This window comes from Phyllobates terribilis, unplaced genomic scaffold (assembly GCF_046119375.1).
Source record: "Phyllobates terribilis strain yellow unplaced genomic scaffold, ASM4611937v1 Scaffold_1__5_contigs__length_1240528914, whole genome shotgun sequence".
NCBI classification, from domain to species: Eukaryota; Metazoa; Chordata; class Amphibia; order Anura; family Dendrobatidae; genus Phyllobates; species Phyllobates terribilis.
The window spans coordinates 955,414,843-955,440,862 of NW_027362761.1; positions in this window are offsets into that span (position 1 = coordinate 955,414,843).

Genomic DNA, 26,020 nt, shown 5'->3' on the forward strand with positions numbered 1-26,020 from the left:
GTTCTTAGTCATATAAACCAAGAAATGTCCCTGGAAGGCAAGATCCCCAAAGAGAAACTGACCTATTTTGACCATGTGAAATTCATTAGAAAAGGAGATGTTACTCAGAATGATCAGTGATAAAAGGAAACAGGGGAGACCAAAGTCCCATTGACTGATAACCAACTTCATTATGCTGGTTTCATATGGAGGAGGAAAAAATAGTGACTGGAGTCTCTTTAATTAGAAAAAAATGAATGATCCATAACAGAAAACAAAGTTAATGTGTGGTCGTGGCTTCTGCTAGAAGTTAAGGAAACAATTAGTACTTGACATGTTGGACTCCCTGATAGACAGGAATTTTAAATATCCAAACACAAAAGTAAAAAGAACTATGATTTACAAGCTTGAAGGGCCTTTTCTTGCAAAGAAAATCTCACTATTAAAAAGATCTATAAATATAAATCCTTAGCCTTGAATAGTCTATTGTCTGAAGTCTTGTAAACTGAGGAAATAGCTGATCAAAATTTTTAATAGCATGCCAAAACCTTTGTGCGATAATCCAACACATTTAACCTAAAATTTCTCCACAATATAGAAACAAAAATATCATCATGTAGGCTGAATAGGATTAAGTAGACCTGTCATTACTAACTACGGATGAGGAATATTATACCCCAATCTATATACAAAAGTTATTTTCTTTGCTTCACTAATAAGTAACTGACCACAATTAGCTGAATTAACAATTTACTTTAATTTCACCTCATTACAGAAGAGGAAATTCCCTATTTGCAAGAATATTTTAGCATAACATTATTCTTTTCGGTCTTCATATGGTAAAGCAGAAGGAAATACCTAATTATGGTTCAGTGGCAAACACTCATGGGTCACTTACAGTTAAAATTTTGCCTCCTTAATGTTCACTATAGAAGCAATGTCGTATTGTGAATAATGAAAATAAGAAAGGAACTAAGATGAGGTAGGAAGCAGCGATGGAGGTGAGTCACTGAACCTTAACTAACAGCAACTGTGAACCACTATTAAAACCAATGTTACCCCTTCCTCTTATTATCCCAGGCTTAACTGTTTTCCTTTGCATTAAGGGGAAGGTTAGCAAATATATTAATAGCAATGTGGGATTTCTTGAATTAAAACTGCTAGTTTTGGTAAGCAAAATGATTGTGATGAGATCATAAAATAAGTAACTTATACTAACTATACCAGCTCAGGATTACTTCCATTTTGTTCATAAAATAAGTAACTCATTTAAAATGTTATGAACGCTTTTCCGTTTGTATGAGAATGTGAACAATCAATGGCAGCCAAAGACAGTCTGGCGTATAGTCATGAAAAAAATACATTATATATGCTATATGTTGGAAGAACACCATGCACACATCCATTATCCTTATACCTCTCAAAAGGCACCTCAGTTCTTCTCTCTGGTCATTAGCCAAATACTGTGAGTGATAAGCAAATGTCATGGTAGATAACAATGAAACTAAAGAGAAGATGCCACCAACAGCAAAGGTCATGATTGAATTTCTTGTTTTGGAAGTGCCGGTCAGTTTTTTCTGTTTCCATGATTGAATTTAGTGATTATAACTAGCGATGAGCGAGCATTAAAATGCTGGGGTGCTCGAAGCTCGGGTCGAGCACATTGGAATACTCGGGTGCTCGGTCCAAGCAACGAGCCCAATGTAAGTCTATGGGAAACTCAAGCATTTTTCTGGCGGTCCCCCCGGCTGTCTGCAGAAGGTCAAAAATAGCCCAAATCGACGAGAACAGTGCTCAATTAAACGTCAGGCAGGCAGAGTATATAGGCAGACAGGCAGGCAGGGTATATAGGAGGGTGCATGAAAAGCATAGCAGGGCACTTGAAACACACTAGTGCCCTCCGATTTTCATGCACCTGTCTCTTTAAAAAAGCCGGCCGGCAATTCATCAGCGGCATACAACGGTACCTGACAATTTAGAACAGAAAGAATAGAGCATCACACATAGATTAGATAGATAGAAACATGTCAGTCACATATATAATAAGTACAGTGACAGTGTTGGTTACTGTACTTGTTATTTAGTGTTAAAATAAAGGATTTATTAAAAAAAATAACAGTGTTTTTGTCTCTTTAAAAAAGCTGGCCGGCAATTCATCAGCAGCATACATCGGTACCCGACAATTTAGAACAGAAAGAATAGAGCATCACACATAGATTAGATAGATAGAAACATGTCAGTCACATATATAACAAGGACAGTGACAATGTTGGTTACTGTACTTGTCATTTAGTGTTAAAATAAAGGATTTATTTAAAAAAAAATTGGCGTGGGGTTCCCCGTAATTTTAGTCTCTAGCGGAGGTTAAGCAGACGGCTGGGGCAGATGTTTGAGCACTGTTCCCATCAATTTGGGCAATCACTGTAATGCCACAACCACCATGGCTGTGACATTACAGTGAGTGGCAGACAATTCCTGCATGATTGGTGCTCTAAATAGCGCCAAACATGCAGGACTGGGACCAGAGCTCCCGCCCGAGCACCGCGCAAGTACTCGGCGAGCTCCGAGCATCTCAAGTACTGAGATGCTCGGGCGAGTATCGAGCAGTGGCGAGCATGCTCGCTCATCACTAATAATGATGTAATAATCATCAATCAATTCAATAATATAACAGTCATATTTATCGCAATTCAGACACCAAATAAAGCAAAAAATATAAACAAAACAAGACCAGAGAAGGTGGTGCCAAATGATTAGTCACTATGCCTACCACTCGGCAGAAGCCAAAACATTGAATTTTTCAGCACAAATATACAGTGACATTTGGGCGAGTACCGAGCAGTGGCAAGCATGCTCGCTCATCACTAATTATAGCATTTAGCCCTCCTATTATGATGCTCTTGTAGGATCAAGATTACGATTTAGAATTTATTTAATAGTGATTTATGCAGTATTTGACCATTTTACTGAAGGTATGACTAATCTGTTTCAACTCCACAAGCTCAATAATACTGTTCCGACCAAAGCATACTGGTTACCAGTAGTATTGTGTCTTTATGCGTGTTTTCTGGGTTTATATATATACAGTACAGACCAAAAGTTTGGACACACCTTCTCATTTAAAGATTTTTCTGTGTTTTCATGACTATGAAAATTGTACATTCACACTGAAGGCATCAAAACTATGAATTAACACATGTGGAATTATATACTTAACAAAAAAGTGTGAAACAACTGAAAATATGTCTTATATTCTAGGTTCTTCAAAGTAGCCAACTTTTGCTTTGATGACTGCTTTGCACACTCTTGGCATTTTCTTGATGAGCTTCAAGAGGTAGTCACCGGAAATGGTCTTCCAACAATCTTGAAGGAGTTCCTAGAGATGCTTAGCACTTGTTGGCCCTTTTGCCTTCTCTCTGCGGTCCAGCTCACCCCAAACCATCTCGATTGGGTTCAGGTCTGGTGACTGTGGAGGCCAGGTCATCTGGCGTAGCACCCCATGACTCTCCTTCTTGGTCAAATAGCCCTTACACAGCCTGGAGGTGTGTTTGGGGTCATTATCCTGTTGAAAAATAAATGATGGTCCAACTAAACGCAAACCGGATGGAATAGCATGCCGCTGCAAGATGCTGCAGTAGCCATGCTGGTTCAGTATGCCTTCAATTTTGGATAAATCCCCAACAGTGTCATCAGCAAAGCACCCCCACACCATCACACCTCCTCCTCCATGCTTCACGGTGGGAACCAAGCATGTAGAGTCCATCCGTTCACCTTTTCTGCGTTGCACAAAGACACGGTGGTTGGAACCAAAGATCTCAAATTTGGACTCATCAGACCAAAGCACAGATTTCCACTGGTCTAATGTTCATTGCTTGTGTTCTTTAGCCCAAACAAGTCTCTTCTGCTTGTTGCCTGTCCTTAGCAGTGGTTTCCTAGCAGCTATTTTATCATGAAGGCCTGCTGCACAAAGTCTCCTCTTAACAGTTGATGTAGAGATGTGTCTGCTGCTAGAACTCTGTGTGGCATTGACCTGGTCTCTAATCTGAGCTGCTGTTAACCTGCGATTTCTGAGGCTGGTGACTCAGATAAACTTATCCTCAGAAGCAGAGGTGACTCTTGGTCTCCCTTTCCTGGGGCAGTCCTCATGTGAGCCAGTTTCTTTGTAGCGCTTGATGGTTTTTGCAACTGCAGTTGGGGACACTTACAAAGTTTGCCCAATTTTTCAGACTGACTGACCTTCATTTCTTAAAGTAATGATGGCCACTCGTTTTTCTTTACTTAGCCGCTTTTTTCTTGCTATAATACAAATTCTAACAGTCTATTCAGAGGACTATCAACTGTGTATCCACCAGACTTCTGCACAACAGAACTGATGGTACCAACCCCATTTATAAGGCAAAAAATCCCACTTATTAAACCTGACATGGCACATTTGTGAAGTGAAAACCATTTCCGGTGACTACATCTTGAAGCTCATCAAGAGAATGCCAAGAGTGTGTAAAGCAGTCATCAAAGCAAAAGGTGGCTACTTTGAAGAACCTAGAATATAAGACATATTTTCAGTTGTTTCACACTTTTTTGTTAAGTATATAATTCCACATGTGTTAATTCATAGTTTTGATGCCTTTAGTGTGAATGTACAATTTTCATAGTCATGAAAATACAGAAAAATCTTTAAATGAGAAGGTGTGTCTAAACTTTTGATCTGTACTGTATATATATAGTTCTTTAGTAGTACAGATAGGTGTATAACAGGAAACACATATCTGGATACCTTCTAATCAGTCTATGGTTCATGGGAATTGACCAGTTAAGTACACCATCCAGGGGCTTAAACAAGCCTCAAAAAAGAAGTTTCTGACAGATTTTGTGAGTGTTTCTGGGTGGGTCAAGGGTGAGGCTTAAAATGTCCTATGAATGGACATTAAAATGCATGTAGGCACACAGAGATGGATTTATACACTGTATAGCCTCACACAATGGCTGCAAGCAGTCACATGGACTGTCTTTTAGTGCTCAATCAAAATTCATATTTTATAACGCTTAAAGGGTTCTCCGGGATCAGAAATAAAGAAGCAAAATGTCATTATAAATACATTTCTGAATATCTTTAATTAGCAAAGCAAATTAGTTTTATCTAGGTACTGTAGGTAAAACCACTGTAGCACAAAATTACCGCCGTCTTGTTACATTGACGGAAACCTGTCCTAGAATGTTAACATAATAGGTACCTGTGAGCAGAAGGAAGCTTTGTCCTTTTCCCTTCATGTGTAGGCAAATGTGCTCCCAGTGGATAATATATTTATCTAATACCATAGATACCAGGGTTGCTGAGTTATAAAGAAGCTGCTCATACTGCAGTCCACGCTGTCTGGCCTCCCTGTTATTTCCAGCATTAGATCAGACAAAGTAAGAAGAGGCTGCTCACAGTGCTGTCCACAGTCTTTATGATCAAATACTGGTGATATCAGGAATTCTTAGGAAAGAAGAGGATGCTCACACTGCTGTACATTGTTTCTTTCTGATCTAATACTGGAGGTACTAGGGAGCTGAGGTAAGAAGAAGCTGCTCACACTGCTGTCCACCCTATATTTCTGATCTAATACTGAAGATAAGAAGGATGCTGAGGTATGAAAAGGCTGTTCATATTACTGTCTACCATGTCTACTTTCTAATACTGAAGAGACCAGGGATACTGTTCACATGTTTTCTAATCTTATGTTAGTGGTATTAGCAATTCTGAGGAACAATGAGCTGCTCACACTGCTGTCCATACTGTCATTCTGATCTAATACTAGGAATACCAGGGTTGCTGAGGTAGGAAGAGGCTGCTAACACTGCTTGCCACCCTGTGTCCACTTTATTTTTCTGATCTAATAATGCAGATACCAGGGGTGCTGAGGTAAGAAGAGAAGAGACTATGTACACTGCTATAATCCCTCCATTTGTATCTAATACGTGTGATAGCAGAGATTATGCAATAAGAAGAGGTAGCTCAAAATGCCGTCCATCTTGTCTTTCCAATCTAACACATGATATACGAGAAGTGCTGAGGAAAGAAGAGACCACTCATACTACTGTCCATCCTGTCTTTCTGAACTAATACTGGAGATACCAGGGGTGCTGATGCAAGAATTGGCCACTCACACTTCTGTCTTTCTAATCTAATACTGGTGATATTCTGAATTCTGAGGAAAGGAGAGGTTGCTCTGACTGCTGTCCATCCTGTCATTCTGATTTAATACTGGAGAAACCATGGTTGACGAGGTAAGAAGAGGCTACTCACACATCTAGCCACCCCGTGTATTTGATCTACTGAAGATACCAGAGGTTCAGGAGTTAGAAGAGGTTGCTCACACTGCTGTCCACTTTTTTTTTATCTAATATTGGAGATACCAGGGGTGCTGAGATAAAAAGAGGACACTCACACTGCTATACACCCTCTATGTTTAATCTAATACTAGTGATAACAGGGATGATGAAATAAGAAGAGGTGGCTTACATTGCTTTCCATCTTGACTTACTGATCTAACACTTGATAGACCAGAACTGCTGAGGTATGAAGAGGCTACTCACAGTGCTGTCCACCATCTTTCTGATCTAATACTGGAGATACCATGAGTGCTGAGGTAAAAAGAGGCTGCTCACACTGCTGTCCACACTGTATTTATGATCTAATAATGGAGATATCAGGGGTGCTGAGGTAAGAAGAGTCTGCTCACACTGCTGTCCATGCTGTTTTCCTGATCTACTGTTGGAGATACCAGGAGTGCTGAGGTAAGAAGAGGCTGCTCACACTGCTTTCCACATTGTATTTCATATCTAATAATTGAGATAATAGTGGTACATAGGTAAGAATAGGCTGCTTACACTGTTATACACCCTGTCTTTCTGATCTTTTGGAAGTGCATTGAGGTGAAGGGTGCATTGCTGGAAAAGGGAAAAAAAAAATCTTTAAATCTCTTAGTTTGCGAGTGTGAACGAGCTGCATGTGTCCGGAGCGTAAGTGTGAATGAAAGTAAGTGTGTGACTTGTTTTGCAGTGACTTTGTATTCAGGGAGTTTGGAAGGGAGGACTTTGGACTGAATTGCTGACTGTATTTCATTAATTCTTTACTTTACTTTTCACTTAACATTCTGTATATTGCAATCCCCATTAGGAAATGAGCTCCATTATTGACAATGCTATCCAGTGTACATCTTGCCACATGTATGTATTCCTTGAACAGCCGGTCGAGGTTGCTTACTGCTGCGTGAGATGTGTGCACGTTGTGCGTTTGGAAGCCCAGATACTGGATCTAAATGAGCAGCTGGCAACACTGAGATCCATTGACAACATGGAAAGGAGTCTGCTGCTCACTGAGCAGCAGCTCACTGGGGTAGATGTGGGGGAGGGTGGTAGTCGGGAGCTGCAGGACAGTGAGGTCTCTAGTTGGGTGACAGTTAGAAGGGGTGGTAGAGGGAAGAGTGCCAGGGAGGCTAGTCCTGATCTGGCACACCCCAATAAGTTTGCAAAGTTGGCAGATGAGGGGAGTGACGGTACAGGGGTAGCACTACTGCAGCAAGGCATGTCCCCTGAAAGCCGGAGGTGTGTCAGCTCCAGTAAAGAGGGAAATAGGAGAGTAGGGCAGGCCAGGCAGCTGCTGGTAGTGGGGGACTCAATTATTAGGGGAACAGATAGGGCAATCTGTCACAAAGACAGGGATCGTCGAACAGTGTGCTGCCTACCTGGCGCTCGAGTCCGGCACATCGCTGATCGGGTTGACAGATTACTGGGAGGGGCTGGTGAGGACCCAGCGGTCATGGTGCACATTGGCACAAATGACAAAGTTAGAGGTAGGTGGAAGGTCCTTAAAGATGATTTCAGGGAATTAGGCTGCAAGCTGAAAGCAAGGACCTCCAAGGTGGTATTCTCTGAAATACTACCGGTACCACGTGCCACGCCAGAGAGGCAATGGGAGATTAGGGAGATAAATAAGTGGCTCAAGAACTGGTGTAGGAAGGAGGGATTTGGGTTCCTGGAGAACTGGGCCAACTTCTCAGTTGGCTACAGACTCTACGCTAGGGACTGGCTGTACCTTAATGGGGGGGGTGCAGCTGTGCTGGGGGAGAAAATGGCTAGAAGGTTGAGGAGTGTTTAAACTAGGGATTGGGGGGGAGGGTATTCATTTTATAGGTGGGGAAGATAGTGCAGATAGTGACCTGGGCACAAATAAAGAAATTGGGGGTGGGGTTAGAACAGTCAATAAAGTAAGAAGGAATAGAGGTACAGAGAGATACATAAAATGCATGTACACTAATGCCAGAAGCCTCACCAACAAAATGGAGGAATTAGAATTAATTTTGTTGGAAAATAATTATGACATGGTAGGGATATCTGAGACGTGGCTGGACGAGAGCCATGACTGGGCAGTTAATTTACAGGGCTATAGTCTGTTCAGAAATGACCGTACAAACAAGCGAGGGGGGAGGGGGGTGTTTATATGCAAAATCATCCTTAAAACCTGTCTTGCGGGAGGATATATGTGAATCTAATGAAAATGTAGAGTCCCTGTGGGTGGAGATAAGGGGAGGGGGAAAAAATAATAAATTACTGATAGGGGTTTGTTATAAGTCTCCAAGAATAATGGAAGTAGCGGAGAATATCCTCGTAAAGCAAATAGATGAAGCAGCGACTGAAGGAGAAGTCATTATTATGGGAGACTTCAACTACCCTGAAATACATTGGGGGACAGAAACATGTAGTTCAAGCAAAGGAAATAGGTTTTTGACTACTATGAGAGACAATTACCTTTCACAACTGGTTCAGGACCCAACAAGAAGGGGGGCACTGCTAGACCTAATATTAACAAATAGGCCAGACCGCATATCAAATATACAAGTTGGGGGTCACTTGGGTAATAGTGATCACAAAATAATACGTTCTCATGTAACCTTTAATAAGATGTGTAGTAGAGGGGTTACAAGGACACTAAACTTCAGGAAGGCAAATTTCCAACGGTTAAGAGATGATCTTAGTGCAATAAACTGGGACGATATCCTGAGACATAAAGCTACACAAAGCAAATGGGAGACATTTATTAACATCCTGAATAGGACCTGTGCACAATATATACCCCTTGGGAATAAACATGCTAGAAATAGGAGGAAACCACTATGGCTAAATAGAGCTGTAAGGGGTGCAATAAGTGACAAAAAGAAAGCATTTAGAGAACTAAAGCAAGTAGGTAGTGATGAGGCATTAAATAAATATAGAAAATTAAATAAATTATGTAAAAAACAAATCAAGGCAGCAAAGATTGAGGCAGAGAGAATCATTGCCAGAGAAAGTAAAAATAACCCCAAAATATTCTTTAACTACATAAATAGTAAAAAACTAAAAAATGATAGTGTTGGCCCCCTTAAAAATAGTCTGGGTGAAATGGTGTATGAGGATGAGGAAAAAGCCAATATGCTAAATGATTTTTTTTCAACCGTATTTACACAAGAAAATCGCATGACAGAAAACATGATTAGTGATAACAAAAATTCTCCAGTAAATGTCACTTGCTTAACCCAGCAGGAAGTACGGCGGCGTCTAAAAATCACTAAAGTTGACAAATCCCCGGGCCCGGATGGGATACACCCGCGAGTACTGCAGGAATTAAGTAACGTCATAGATAGACCATTATTTTTAATCTTTAAAGATTCCATAATAACAGGGTCTGTACCACAGGACTGGCGTATAGCAAATGTGGTGCCAATATTCAAAAAGGGGACAAAAACTGAACTTGAAAATTATATGCCGGTAAACGTAACCTCTACTGTGGGTAAAATCCTGGAGGGTTTCCTAAGAGATGCTATGATAGAGTATCTGAAGAAGAATAACCTCATGACCCAATATCAACATGGGTTTACGAGGGACCGTTCCTGTCAAACTAATCTGATCAGTTTTTATGAGGAGGCAAGTTCTGGACTGGACCAAGGAAATGCTGTGGATGTTGTGTATATGGACTTTTCAAAAGCTTTTGATACAGTTCCACACAAAAGGTTGATACATAAAATGAGAACAATGGGGATAGGGGAAAATATATGTATGTGGGTTAAGAATTGGCTCAGTGATAGGAAACAAAGGGTGGTTATTAATGGAAAACACTCAGACTGGGTCTCAGTTAACAGTGGGGTACCACAGGGGGCAGTATTGGGCCCCCTTCTTTTTAACATATTTATTAATGACCTTGTAGGGGGCATACAGAGTAATATTTCAATATTTGCAGATGACACTAAACTCTGCAGGGTAATCAATACAGAGGAGGACAATTTTATATTACAGGAGGATCTATGTAAACTAGAAGCTTGGGCTGATAAATGGCAAATGAGCTTTAATGGGGATAAATGTAAGGTAATGCACTTGGGCAGAGGAAATAAAATGTATAATTATATGCTTAATTGTAAAACACTTGGCAAAACTGTAACTGAAAAAGACCTGGGTGTATTGGTGGACGACAAGCTCACGTTTAGTGGCCAGTGTCAGGCTGCTGCTGCAAAGTCAAATAAAATAATGGGATGCATTAAAAGAGGCATAGATGCTCATGAGGAGAACATAATTTTACCTCTATACAAGTCATTAGTGCGACCACACTTAGAATACTGTGTACAGTTCTGGTCTCCGGTGTATAAGAAAGACATAGCTGAACTAGAGCGGGTGCAGAGAAGATCGACCAAGGTTATTAGAGGACTGGGGGGTCTGCAATACCAAGACAGGTTATTACACTTGGGGTTATTTACTGTGGAAAAAGAAGGCTTAGGGGTGATCTTATTACTATGTACAAGTATATGAGGGGACAGTACAAATACCTTTCTACTGATCTTTTTACTCTGAGGCCTGAGACGGGGACAAGGGGGCATCTTCTACGTTTGGAGGAAAGAAGGTTTAATCATAATCACAGACGGGGATTCTTTACTGTAAGAGCAGTGAGACTATGGAACTCTCTGCCGCATGATGTTGTAATGAGTGATTCACTATTAAAATTTAAGAAGGGCATAGATGCCTTTCTTGAAAAGTATAATATTACAGGTTATATATACTAGATTCCTTGATAGGGCGTTGATCCAGGGAACTAGTCTGATTGTCGTATGGAGTCGGGAAGGAATTTTTTTCCCCAATGTGGAGCTTAGTGTTTGCCACATGGTTTTTTTTTGCCTTCCTCTGGATCAACAAGTTAGGCTATGGGTTGAACTAGATGGACTTAGTCTTCCTTCAACCTTAACAATTATGTTACTATGTTACTATGTAATAGTAGATATAACAAAAATGTTTAAGTAAGAACAGACTGCTTTCACTGCAGTCCACACTTCTTTTTCTGATCTCATACTAGAGACAACAGGGGTGCTGAGGTAAGAAGAGGCAGGTAAGGGCACAGTTAGATGGCCGTATAACACGGACATATATGGACGTAATGGCCAGCGGCTCTCCTGGCCCAAGCATTACAGCTGCATAGTAATACATAAAATACATGAAGCTGTCACGCTTGGGTGAGGAGAGCCACCGACCAGTCCGAGCAATGCAATTTGTGTTATAAGACCATCTGACTATGCCCTTATGTTGCTGTCCTATTCCTTTTCTTCCCTGAGCAATCATTCTTCCAGATGTTCCAAACAGTTCTGAAGAGGGCTTCATCAGATTAAATAAATAAGCAATAAATACAGGAACTGGATTGCAGAGGACTGGGGTAAAGTTATTTTCTCTGATGAAGCTTCCTTCAGACTGTTTGGGACATCTGGAAGAAAGTCTGTAGAAGAAATGGTAAGGGCTATCATAGGTCTTGCTAACAGTTAAGCATCTTGAGATTCTTCATGTGTAGGGTTGCTTTTCATCCAAGTGAGCGGGCTCTCTCACAATTTCTCCTAAGAAAACTGCCATGAATAAAGAATGGTATCTAAACATCCTCTAAGAGCAACATGTCCCAGCCATCCAAGAGCAACTGGGTGATAAACAATGCTTTTCCCAGCATGATGGAGCAACGTGTCACAAGGCAAAAGTTTTATAACTAAGTGGCTTGGTGAAATAAACAATGAAATTTTGGATACATGGTCAGGGAAAAACCAAAATCTCAATCCCATTGACAATCTGGAGTTAGTCCTCAAAAAGCGGATAGACAAATAAAAACTCAGGTATTAGGCTATGTTCCCACATGTTGTGTTTTTTTACGTCAGAAATTTGTAGCAAAACTGATCTCTGGCAGGAAATCAGCTGCGACAAAAACGCAGGTTCTGCTGTGTTTTTTGCTACGTTTTTGCTGCGTTTTGGATGCATTTTTTCACTGTCCTTCTGTCTCTATTTATGCATGTACATAAAGTTCTGTGAAAAAAAGAACCCTATTCTATTTTGCTATCAAAAACACTGAAAAAATTTACCTGTTTTTTGGTGCGTTTTTTCAGCGTTTTTTCACCACCCATTACTTCCTATGGGTGAAAAAACGCTGAAAAAAATGCTGAAAGAAGTGACATGTGACACGCCCCCAGAGCCGTGGGGTACTCGGCAGCCGGGCCTATGGATGCTGGTGGGGGATATCACGGTGGCTGGCCCGGTCCGTGGCCCAGGGCGGTCAACAAAAAGGGGAATTATTTATAGGGGATTTGTAAAGTTCGTGACGCCACCTGTGGAATGCGGCTAAAGGGAGCCGCCGCTGCGGAGCAGTCCACTGGAGCTGATGATACTGCAGCAGTGATGGTGTGGCTCTCCACAGGAAGAGCTAGCTCCAGGGCAGTGTAGGGAAATGGGTGGTGGTACAGGTGAGAGACGGCCAGGACAGTTCAGGGAGAAATGACAGAGACTCACACGGGGATTCGCTTCGGTACCTTTACTGGTGTTGTTGCACGTATGGTCCAGGGTACTCGGTACGAAGGGTGCACTTTTGGACTTTCCCCAGTGAGCGGGTATAGGGCCTCCTGATCCGTTGCTTCCACTTGCTAAGCTTCTGACCTGCCTGGAGCTAGGCCTGGCTTGATTACTGTCTCTCTCTCTTGCACCTGCCGACCTGGTGGTAGGGCCTTCTCTTGGAGATCACTCTCCCTGGACGCTGGGACCTCCGTGACTCCTAGCCCTGGTACGGTAGTCAGCGTTGGTAGACCTGGGACTTGTAGTCCTCCAGGTATCCGGTGGTCCCTATTGGGTATAAAGGGACCCTGTAGGCGCGGACCCAGGGTCCGGTGTATAGTTCGGGGTGAGCCTGGTATGCTCCTCTGCCCCCTTGTTACTTCTCCTCTCCTCTCACCTTCGGCCACATTCAGGGCCCTCATTAGGCTTCAACTCGTGCTGTAGGCCTTGGCTCGCCTAAGCACAGCAGACAGCGTGCTGCCTCTTCACTGGTCTAACTGCCAGCACACTCTCTCTCTCTGACTGAGAGACTGACTCACTGCCTAGCTCCACCCTCCATATATATATATCCCTAACGGGCTCCCTCTGCTGGTCTGAGGTGGTAGGGTGGAGGTGTGTGAATGTGTGAGGGCCTCTTGTGGAGAAGTCCATCCATGCACCCTTCTGGGTTCTGTGGCACCTGTGTGTAGCAGGGCGCCACATTCCCCCCTAGTACAATTCAGTAGTCCTGGACTGAAGCATTTTGTAACAGGTTACAACAATAATAACAATAATTATAATAACAACAAGTATGATAACATTAATAAAGTTACAGTAAGTTCCGTAACCTGGTGTCCATTTCACCGATGAAAGAACAGGAGAAACATGAGGGACCTGCCTGAAAACCCTCAACGTAGGCCCTGGGTGTGGCTACAGGGCATAGGTGATCAAGGTGCTGGACCACGTCTTCGGCCACGTCAAACGGGTTTTTGTTCTGTGGTCACTTAAGGGGCACTCCAGGGAGTGCAACTATGTATAGGAACAGTTTTTGGGTTGCTCACAGTCCTCAGCCTACGAGTCTTTGTACCCTGACGGATAACTAAAGGCACACATGAATTTCAGTTTATACAATAAACATTAGGCGGTACCCAACTGGGTAACTCTTTACAGTGCAGGTATTTCTAACTTATTCCTTATACCTGGCAGGGATCTGGCCTTTTGTACTGCGTGTTGACCTACCTAGTACTGGGGTGTTGTTGATGTCTGTGTTTGCACTGTCTGATACCCTGTCAGACCTACGTGTGGGCAAATTGTAGAACTGTCTTAACCTCTCGATGGGACTGGCAAGTACACTGTTTACTGGGCCTTCTGGCTCTGCTTCTACCGGTGATCCTTCTTCCGGGGATTCTTCCTGAGCAGGCTCTTCTGGGGCACTTACAGGTCTTACCTGCAGTGCAGGGTGTTCTGGCTGTTGGTAGAAGTTTATCACAGGTATTATTACAGCTCCATCCAGTTGAGGCCAATATGCCGGGAAATCTCCTAAGACAGTATGGAGTACATCTTCTTTGGGTTCTTCAGGCACTATAAGAGGTACTTCTTCCCGTGGCTTCAATAGCCCTGGGCACAACTTCAAGTGGTCTCTTGAGACTGTTACAGTTATCTTAACCTCCATCTTTAATGATTAGACAGGTTTTTCTATTGTCGAACCGGGAATCCAACACAGTGTAAGGCTCTCTTTCCCACTGGTCGTCAAGCTTGTGGTTTCTTCTCTTTCGCTTCAGCACAACTTCTCCAGGTGTTAAGGGTTCTGCTGGTGCACTCTTGTTGTACTGTGCTTCCTGCTTATCTCTCACCCTATTTAGACTGTCTTCGACACAGGCCTGTACTCTCTTGTACTGCTCCTGTCGAGTCATATCCCAGTCTTCAGTGGACATATCTGCTTCTGGTTCTACCACTCCAAGCTCCAGCTCCATGGGCAACTTTCTGGGTCTTGCTCTCATGAGGTACGCTGGAGTACAATTGGTGGAGCTCACAGGTATGTGACTGTACAGATCTACCAGGTCAGGTAGATTGTCTGGCCACTAATTCCTTTCTTCTAGAGGTAAGGTCTTCAGCAGGTCTATGACAATATTGTTCATCTTTTCACATAGACCATTGGTTTGAGGGTGGTACGGCGTAGTCCGAATCTTCTTACACCCGTACAGATGGCAAAACTCTATGAACAGCTCGGCTTTAAAGGCAGGGCCTGGATCCGTCAGCACCTTATCCGGGTATCCATGGGGCCTGCAGAAGGAAGCTTGAAACGTCCTTGCTGCCGTTTCTGCCGTCAGATCCTTGATGGGGGCTACCACCAGGAACCGGGAGTAGTGATCCACCATGGTCAGGGCATAGGAGTAGCTTGACCTGCTGGGTGACAGCTTGACGTGATCCAGAGCGACGATCTCCAGGGGCTGGGTTGTCTTGATGGACTGCAAGGGTGCTTTCTGGCTGCTGTAGTCTTTTCTTCTGAGGCTACAAGGTCCACAATCCTGGCACCTCCTCTCTATGGAACTCCGCATTCCAACCCAATAAAACCGACTCTTCAGGAGGGTTTACAGCTTCATCCAACCAAAGTGCTCTGCTTGATCGTGGTAGGCCTCCAACACCATCTGGATGTCTGTCCTGGGCACTACTATCTGCCATACCATCTCATGGGTCCTAGGGTTGACATACCTTCGGCACAGCTTCTCTCTTTAGATGAACAGCCAGCTTCTCTCATTCCACAGATGCTTGGCTTGTGGAGGAGCGTCCTTCTCCAGGGAGGAACCTTTCTGGGTTATCAGTTCTTTGATACGGCTGACAACCGGGTCACTGTCCTGGGTCTCCTTCCAACTGTGATGAGGTAAAGGGTTTAGTGTCTTACCACGATACCTCCTGGAGGTGCGCTGCTCGTGGACCATCCCATTTCTGAGGAAGGCAGGTAGCTCAATCTCCTCCAGGTCATCCACTTCTTCTTCAGTGTCCGACTGGTGAGGCATTCTGGATAGGGCATCGGCGTTGGCGTTCTTGTGGCCTGCCCGGTACTTGATGGTGAACTGATAGCTTGACAGTCGGGCCATCCAACGCTGTTCCATGGCTCCCAACTTGGCTGTCTCTAGATGTGTCAAGGGGTTGTTGTCAGTATAGGCCGTGAACTTAGTGGAGGCTAGGTAGTGCTTGAATCGTTCAGTGATGGCCCAGACCAAGGCCAGGAACTCCAACTTGAAGGAGCTATAGTTTTCTGGATTCCTCTCGGTAGGACGAAGCTTCCTGCTGGCATAGGCAATCACCTTCTCTTTGTCATACTGCTTCTGACTCAACACAGCTCCAAGTCCCTCGTTGCTGGCATCAGTGTACAGCAGGAAAGGTTGGCTGTAGTCAGGGTAGGCCAGGATTTCTTCGCCAGGACTCAGCCTGTTCTTTACCCCACTGGAAGGGGGGGAGGTTTGCCTCTGTTGGACTATCCTACTAGGAGTTCTTGTAAAGGTGCTGCCTTCTTGGTGTAGTCCTTTACAAATCTCCGGTAATACCCGACCAGTTCCAGGAACTGACGTACCTCCTTGAGATTCTTCGGTTCTGGCCATTTCTGGATGGCAGTGACCTTCTCCGGGTCTGGTGCTACTCCTTCTGGACTGATGATGTGCCCCAGGTACTGAACCTTCTGTTTGAGCAGGTGGCACTTGGAAGGCTTCAATTTCATCCCATACTGGGACAACGACTCAAATACCTCCGCCAGGTGCTTCAAATGGTCCTCATACATCTTGGAGTACACTATCACGTCATCCAGGTATAGCAGCACGGTCTCGAAGTTACGGTGTCCCAAACAGCACTCCATCAATCTCTGGAATGTTCCAGGGGCGTTGCAGAGTCCGAACGGCATACTGTTGAACTCGCAGAGTCCCATCGGGGTAGTGAAGGTCGTCTTCTCTCGGTCCTCCTCAGCAACTGCTACTTGCCAGTACCCACTAGTGAGGTCAAGGGTATAGAAGTAATTTGCAGACCTTAGTGCTGCCAGGGATTCCTCTATATGGGGCAAAGGTTATGCATCTTTGTGTTATGCGGTTTACCTGTCTGTAATCTACACACATCCTCATGCTTCCATCCTTTTTCCTGACCAGGACCAGGGGAGCTTCCCAGGGGCTACAGCTATCTCTTATTACCCCTGCTTTCTTCATGTCATGCAACATTTCCTTCGCTTTCTGGTAGTGTGCTGGTGGTATGGGCCTGTAACGTTCTTTGATGGGTGGATGGTCACCTGTGGGTATATGGTGTTGTACCCCTTTAATTCTCCCAAAATCAAGTGGGTGTTTGCTGAACACCTGTTCGTATTCCTGCACCACCCTGTGTACACCTTGTTTTTGATGGACAGGAGTGGCGTCAGTCCCAACATGGAGCTGTTGACATCAATCCCCCACCTGGGTTTCTGAGTCATTACCCTCCACTGTGTCTGATGAGGTTAAGAACTCTACTGTGTGTATGGCGTCATCATTCACAGTATACAATCTGGCAACAGTGGCATGCCTTGGCAATTTGACCTCCTCCTCCCCACAATTTAGGAGACGTATGGGTACCCTCCCATTGCGTACATCCACTACCCCTCTAGCAGTTAAGAGTGTAGGTCTGTGCTCTGAGCTAATGGGCTCCACTACCGCCTGGTAGTTCTGTCCCTTGAAACCTATTGCTGCCCTACACCAAATCAGCATCTCACTCATTGGGGGAATCACAATGGGTATTGGGTCTGTCACCCGTACATTACCAATTTCACCACCTGATAGCGTTACCTGTTGCTGGTACAGGAGGGCTCGAATCTCTCTCTGGAGCACCTTCCTCTGCCCTGGTTTGGCAGTGTCAGCAATCTGTTGGAACAAAAACAACACTTCTCCCAAACAGTTACCAACAATATTTGTACCAAGTATCATGTACAAGTCTGTATCACCAGGGTTAGACTCCACTACAATCAGTCATTGGTCCTTTAGTTCCGCTCTCCCCACCTTCACTGTCACGTCCTTAATCCCTACCAGGTTGAGAGGAAGACCATTAGAGGCATACACAGAGAGGTTCAGGGCTGGCGGCTGGAGTTCATCTGCGGACCAGTACCTTTTGTAGAGGACATCAGGTATGATGGTTACCTGTGAGCCAGTGTCCAGTAATGCAGGTGTGGCTATACCATCCAGCACAATGGACAGGAAAGGCCTTCCTCCTACGAACCGGTGGTACCAGCTTGATGGGCCTGGTTGATTTACTCCTGGGTGTCGGCCCTTGGCCCCAGGGTTTGCTCGTTTAAAGGACAGTTCCGCACTGTGTGGCCTGCCTTGTTGCAGTGGTAGCAGATGAAGTCTCCTGGAAGGCGACGTTGGTTGTTGGTCCTCCCACGGGGTGGCGTTGTCCTCCTCCGGGGTGACGTTGTCCTCCTACAGGGTGGCATTGTCTTCCTTCTTCTCTTCATCCAGGGGACATCCTCAGGGCTATCGGCGAAGAGGATCCTTCCTTCCGGCTCGGGCTCCGTCTGTAGCTGCAGGTTGCTCAGGACAGTGGGCAGAGTTTGACTTAGCTGGCGCACTTCAGAGGGCAGGCTGTCCAGCTCGCTAGGGGGCACTGTTTGCGTCTTTGTTTCAGCCGTTAATGAAGGAGCAGTGGGTGCTGCGGGCACTGGGGTGGCCCCACCCTGGTAACGCTGGATAGCAGTCCTTGATGTTTCCAGGGGCTGTAGACCCTTAATAGCCAAGTCCTTCAGGGTGTCAAAGGTGGCGTCTGGATGATCTAAAGCCCACCACCGTACAGTTCTGCTCTCCTCCTGGGACCTCAACCCCCGGATGAATTGTTCCGTCAGCATTTTATTCTCATCTTGCATGCTGGCTTGAGTAACCTGTTTCAGGACCCGCAGGGCTTCCTGCATGCGCCAGGCGTAGTCCCGGATACTGTCCTCAGGTTTCTGGACACAATGGTAGAACCTCATCCGGAGATCTGTCTCAGTGTGGTTTTCAAACACAGTTTGCAGTCTCTTAAAGATAATGGATACTGATTCTGGTCTGCGACTGGCCAGGTTTCAACTTCCTGTTCTGCAGCACCAGTCAATTGTCCCAATACAACAGTGGCTCTCTGTTTACCAGTCATAGAATACATATCCAGTACACCGCATATTTTCCTTTTGAATCCAGACAGGGTGTTTGGTTTGCCATCATACTGGGGAAGCCATTTCACTCCAGGGATATACGGCAGGGCCATAGGTATCAACGGAGTCACGACCCCTGCTGCTGGGGCGGCCGCTCCGGCCTGTGCAGTGCCGGGCGTAAGTTGGGCATCAGGAGCGTTAACCGGTGCTCCGGCGGCTTGCTGGTCGTCGGCCATGGTTGCGCCCCCCTAGTAAACCGTAGCCTACCTTCTTCACTTTTTCTATCAGGTAGGCCGCAGCTCCACAGGCGATGGTGTTCTTCCAGGACCTTGCGTCGCTCGCGTCTGACATCAGAGCGTCCACTGGACTCCTTCCAGGACCTGACACTTCCTGGTTTGTCAAGGGTGGGGCGTGTCTTGGGCTTCGCGCTCTTTCACAGTCACGCCTCTCGGGTTCCCGCGGTTACGCCCCTCTTCTTCCCGTGCGGCGACAGGAAAATGGCGGATAATGGTGGGAAACCTCGGAAATGGCGGGAAATCTTCACCACAGTGAGTCTTTTAAGGTGCACAGTACCCGGTGGGAACGGGCACGGAATTTATGTTCGTTGCAACGGGCACGAAATCCTGTTCGCGACGCCAGAAGATGACGCGCCACCAGAGCCGTGGGGTACTCGGAAGCCAGGCCTATGGATGCTGGTGGGAGATATCACGGTGGCTGGCCCGGTCCGTGGCCCAGGGCGGTCAACAAAAAGGGGAATTATTTATAGGGGATTTGTAAAGTTCGTGACGCCACCTGTGGAATGCGGCTAAAGGGAGCCACCGCTGCGGAGCAGTCCTCTGGAGCTGATGTTACTGCAGCAGGGATGGTGTGGCTCTCCACAGGAAGAGCTAGCTCCAGGGCACTGTAGGGAAATGGGTGGTGGTACAGGTGAGAGACGGCCAGGACGGTTCAGGGAGAAATGACAGACACTCACACAGGGGTTCGCTTTGGTACCTTTACTGGTGTTGTTGCAGGTATGGTCCAGGGTACTCGGTACGAAGGGTGCACTTTTGGACTTTCCCCAGTGAGCGGGTATAGGGCCTCCTGATCCGTTGCTTCCACTTGCTAAGCTTCTGACCTGCCTGGAGCTAGGCCTGGCTTGATTACTGTCTCTCTCTCTTGCACCTGCCGACCTGGTGTTAGGGCCTTCTCTTGGAGATCACTCTCCCTGGACGCTGGGGCCTCCGTGACTCCTAGCCCTGGTATGGTAGTCAGCATTGGTAGGCCTGAGACTTGTAGTCCTCCAGGTATCCGGTGGTCCCTACTGGGTATAAAGGGACCCTGTAGGCACGGACCCAGGGTCCGGTGTATAGTTCGGGGTGAGCCTGGTATGCTCCTCTGCCCCCTTGTTACTTCTCCTCTCCTCTCACCTTCGGCCACACTCAGGGCCCTCACTAGGCTTCAACTCATGCTGTAGGCCTTGGCTCGCCTAAGCACAGCAGCCAGCATGCTGCCTCTTCACTGGTCTAAGTGCCAGCACACTCTCTCTCTCTGACTGAGAGACTGACTCACTGCCTAGCTCCACCCTCCATATATATATCCCTAACGGGCTCCCTCTGCTGGTCTGAGGTGGTAGGGTGGAGGTGTGTGAATGTGTGAGGGCCTCTTGTGGAAAAGTCCATCCATGCACCCTTCTGGGTTCTGTGGCACCTGTGCGTAGCAGGGCGCCACACATGCTCTATTTTACAAAAAAACAACCAAGGCACAAAATACGCAGCAAAAAAAAACAAGATGTGTGAACAGAGAATTCTGGTTTCTCACAGACTTTGCTGGTACTGCAAAACTCAGCTGAATATTTGCATAAAAATCTGCAGCAAAATACGCTGAAAAACCCAACATATGTGAACATTGCCTTACAATAAATGCAAAGCACTAGGCTATGTGCCCACGATGCAGAAATGCTCCGGATTTTTCCTGAGCGTTTCTGCATCTCCCTGGCAGAAAAAACGCATGCGGATTGTACATACGTTTTTACTGCCAGGGACAAGCGGAAGTGAAGCATTCTTCACATGCATTTCCGTATGCGGGTTGTCAAGCGCTTTCCAAGCGATTTTAGCATCACTTGGAAAGTGCTTGACAACTTGGTCACACTATATAAATCCATGCAAACAGCATGGATTTATATAGTGTGACCGAAAGAATGGTAAAAAATAAATATTATACTTACCTTCTGATAACCCTGGCTTGCCGGCAGCTAGCGGTGGACTAAAAGTACCTGCGGTGATGTCATTTAGTCATGTGACGGGTCACGCGACCGCTGACGTCGGGGGCCATCAGAAGGTAAGTATAATGTATATTTTTTATTTTATTCTTTTTTTTACAGGTACTATGGTACCCGGGTCTGGAGGGGAGTCTCCTCTTCTCCAAATCCGGGTACCATCCGCACATTGAACCGTATGATATCTGCATGTACAGATGCAGTGATGTGTAATCCATGCGTTCCAATGCAAGTCAATGGTGATGAAAACGCCACGATTCAGCAAAATAATTGGTAGTGCTGCGGATTTTTCCGCAACGATAATCCGCAGCGGAAATTTCCGTAGCATGGGCACAGCACATGCGGATTATCATTGGGGACCTTCTACCAAGCGTTTTTTAAGCGTTTCTGCAGTGGAATTGCAGCTGCGGAAATGCTTAAAAAACGCATAGTGGCCACACAGCCTTAAACTCCATGCACTGATTAGACAAGAATAGGTTGTTATCAGTCAGGATTTAACCCAGAAGCGGATATCCAGAATGACAGGGGGAATTACAGAAGGTTTTAAACATAAGGGTCAACACCGTAAATATTGAGACTTTGCATAAACTTGATGGATTTGACAATAAAAATTTATAAACGTATGAAATGCTGATAATTGTATTTCCTCAAAAAATCCAAGGCATTGGGTATCTTCCTTCTACAAAAATTATTTTTATTGACACCAGTATACACACAGGAAAATTAGCAATGTTTCGGCCATGCAGGGCCTTTGTCAAACCAAGAAAAAAAAGTGCATAATTGTACTTCAGTGACCACAGAAACATCTGACTAAAAGATCTAAAGCACTGAAACAGCAAACTTTGTTAAAACAGAAAATGCGTCAGTCACAAAACTTTTGGCCATGACTGTATTTTGATTTTCTTATCTTCTAATTTCTAAATCTTTAGAACACACCACAGCATTAAGCATTATATCAAATCAAAAAAGTCACGCCTCAGTAGAAATGCTTATGGACTAATAGTGAAGGGCGTCGCAATTGAAGCAAACAGAGAGGAGGAGAAAGAACATAGCGACAAAAAGCCCATAACCACCACTATTTAAAAATAGAAAAGCTTCATTAAATATACAATAAATAGAACAATATTATCACATAGGAGATGAATGACACAGAAGGCCATGTGCAAGGGTAGAGAGGACATGCACAGCACCCAGCACCTGGGCTTAAAAGTAGAGGATAACCAGTTAAATGCTCACAGTAATCCATGCCATCACATAAGTATCCATATACATACAGTACAGACCAAAAGTTTGGACACACCTTCTCATTTAAAGATTTTTCTGTATTTTCATGACTATGAAAATTATACATTCACACTGAAGGCATCAAAACTATGAATTAACACATGTGGAATTATATACTTAACAAAAAAGTGTGAAACAACTGAAAATATGTCTTATATTCTAGATTCTTCAAAGTAGCCACCTTTTGCTTTGATGACTGCTTTGCACACTCTTGGCATTCTCTTGATGAGCTTCAAGAGGTAGTCACCGGAAATGGTCTTCCAACAATCTTGAAGGAGTTCCCAGAGATGCTTAGCACTTGTTGGCCCTTTTGCCTTCACTCTGCGGTCCAACTCACTCCAAACCATCTCGATTGGGTTCAGGTCTGGTGACTGTGGAGGCCAGGTCATCTGGCGTAGCACCCCATCACTCTCCTTCTTGGTCAAATAGCCCTTACACAGCTTGGAGGTGTGTTTGGGGTCATTGTCCTGTTGAAAAATAAATGATGGTCCAACTAAACGCAAACCGGATGAAATAGCATTGCAAGATGCTGTGGTAGCCATGCTGGTTCAGTATGCCTTCAATTTTGAATAAATCCCCAACAGTGTCACCAGCAAAGCACCCCCACACCATCACACCTCCTCCTCCCTGCTTCACAGTGGGAACCAGGCATGTAGAGTCCATCCGTTCACCTTTTCTGCATCGCACAAAGACACGGTGGTTGGAACCAAAGATCTCAAATTTGGACTCATCAGACCAAAGCACAGATTTCCACTTGTCTAATGTCCATTCCTTGTATTCTTTAGCCCAAACAAGTCTCTTCTGCTTGTTGCCTGTCCTTAGCAGTGGTTTCCTAGCAGCTATTTTACCATGAAGGCCTGCTGCACAAAGTCTCCTCTTAACAGTTGTTGTAGAGATATGTCTGCTGCTAGAACTCTGTGTGGCATTGACCGGGTCTCTAATCTGAGCTGCTGTTAACCTGCGATTTCTGAGGCTGGTGACTCGGATAAACTTATCCTCAGAAACAGAGGTGACTCTTGGTCTTCCTTTCCTGGGGTGGTCCTCATGTGAGCCAGTTTCTTTGTAGCGCTTGATGGTTTTTGCAACTGCACTTGGGGACACTTTCAAAATATGCCCAATTTTTCGGACTGACTGACCTTCATTTCTTAAAGTAATGATGGCCACTCGTTTTTCTTTACTTAGCTGCTTTTTTCTTGCCATAATACAAATTCTAACAGTCTATTCAGTAGGACTATCAGCTGTGTATCCACCTGACTTCTGCACAACACAACTGATGGTCGCAACCCCATTTATAAGGCAAGAAATCCCACTTATTAAACCTGACAGGGCACACCTGTGAAGTGAAAACCATTTCTGGTGACTACCTCTTGAAGCTCATCAAGAGAATGCCAAGAGTGTGCAAAGCAGTTGACGCGCCCCCTGGGCCGTGGGGTACCCGGTGCCGGGCCAGTTGATGCTGGGGGTTTGTAGTCACTGTGGCGGTGACCCGGTCCGTGACCCAGGGCGGTCAATCCAAGGGGTTATTTATATTTATAGGTTTTATAGAGTTTATAATGTCTGACTACGCCACCTGTGGAGTGCGGCTAATGAGGCCGCCGCTGCGGAACAGTCCTCTGAAGATGATGGTTTGGCAGCAAGGGTGGTATAACTCCCCAAAGGAAGAGTTAGCTTCAGGGCAGTGTGTGTGGATGATGGTGATTGCTGTGCAGGGAGTCAGTAATAAACACGGAGTCAATGGGATGCAGTTTCAGGTCCTTTACTCACAGTTGTTTCAGTCCAGATTACAGGTACCAGAGCAATCTCCCCCGTCGTGCTATGCGTACTCAGTGAGGGGTTCAGTCCACCTCCAGGTAGCTCCGGAGTACTTAGCAGGACCCCCTTCTGTGTGTCCTTTCTCTGGCCTTCTCCCTGCACCTCACACATAGTGACTCCAGTCCGGTACCCTCGGGCCTTGGCGGGCGACGTCTGTTCTGTCCCCCGGGTCCTATGCGGCTACCTTCTTGGTGAGACTTGTGTGGACTTTTGGCTAACGGTACATAAAGTGCTGCAGCCTCCGGTTTCTAGTTGAGCCTTGCAGTTCTCCACTAGTTGAGGGACCGGTTCCCCTTATCTGGCATGACCCCTCTACCTCCTGGTAGCAGCGGTCGTACGGGTGGCTTTCCGCACAGCCCGTACCCCTAGGGTCCCTTCACTTCTGTTCCTGGAGCCTTTCCTGCTCCCTCCTTGCTTCTCTTTCCTCTCAGGCTCAGGCCTCCTGACTAGGCCCGCCTCTGGAGCAGAGCTCCTACAGAGCCCCTGCTCCTTCCACTTCTCCTCAGACTGAGCACTGATCTAAGATGGTGTCCTGTTTTATACAGCTTCCTTTCAAGTGCTCGCAGGATCTACTTCCTCCACCCCATCCACTACATGGTTTCCCCTCTCTAGGTGGTTCCCCCCACTCCAGCCAGGGACCAGGGACTGTGCTATCCCGTAGGAGCAATCTCGCCCTGTCCCCCGGAAATGTGGTGTAGTGAATGCAGGTGTTAGGGTCCTGAGCTGTACTCCTTCCTTACCTGAGAGTGAGGTACCACACCTCTGGATGAGATGCAATACCTCTGTGGCGACCGAACCCTCAGGGGCGCCACACAGTCATCAAAGCAAAAGGTGGCTACTTTGAAGAACCTAGAATATAAGACATATTTTCAGTTGTTTCACACTTTTTTGTTAAGTATATAATTCCACATGTGTTAATTCATAGTTTTGATGCCTTCAGTGTGAATGTACAATTTTCATAGTCATGAAAATACAGAAAAATCTTTAAATGAGAAGGTGTGTCCAAACTTTTGGTCTGTACTGTATGTTTAATAAAGCTTTTCTATTTTTAAATATCGGTGGTTATGGGCTTTTTGTCGCTATGCTCGTTCTCCTCCTCTCTGTTAATTTCTAAATCTGTGGTGCAGAATGCAGATTTGGAGTCATTTTCCCAATGTTTCATAATAATGAACCTTTGTTCAACAATTTAAAAAAAATTACCAAATAAGTTCATGGCATACAAAAAAACATGAATACAAAAAGATAACCCAAGCTGACTCCAGATTATACTCATTTCTCTTTTATAGCCTTTGTTAACCACTAAACTTTAAATCAGTTAATAATAGCGTCAAACTAGACATATGTAGTACACAGCTAAAGACCTCTTATGTCGCAATAATAAGGCACTTGTAATAAATAGGAGCGTTTCAGGTGAATGTATGCAGCTATAGTATAATAGTCATTTTAATGCCGGAAGGATTAGAATACGGCTTCCTTTTACAATTGGATGGAATTCCATTCATCTGAAGCAAGAATCTGAATGATTGTATGTTCAATAACTGAAAACCATAGTATGAACACCTGAATTGAATGGTATGGGGTGACTGTCTCAAAACTACAGGTTAAATTAGGTCGGATCATTAAAACGTATGAAAGGAACAACTGCAGAGCAGTGTTTATCTCTAGAAGACTTTGGTATGAGTTTCTGTGCTGGAGAATAGAATTTGCACATTGTGTAATTT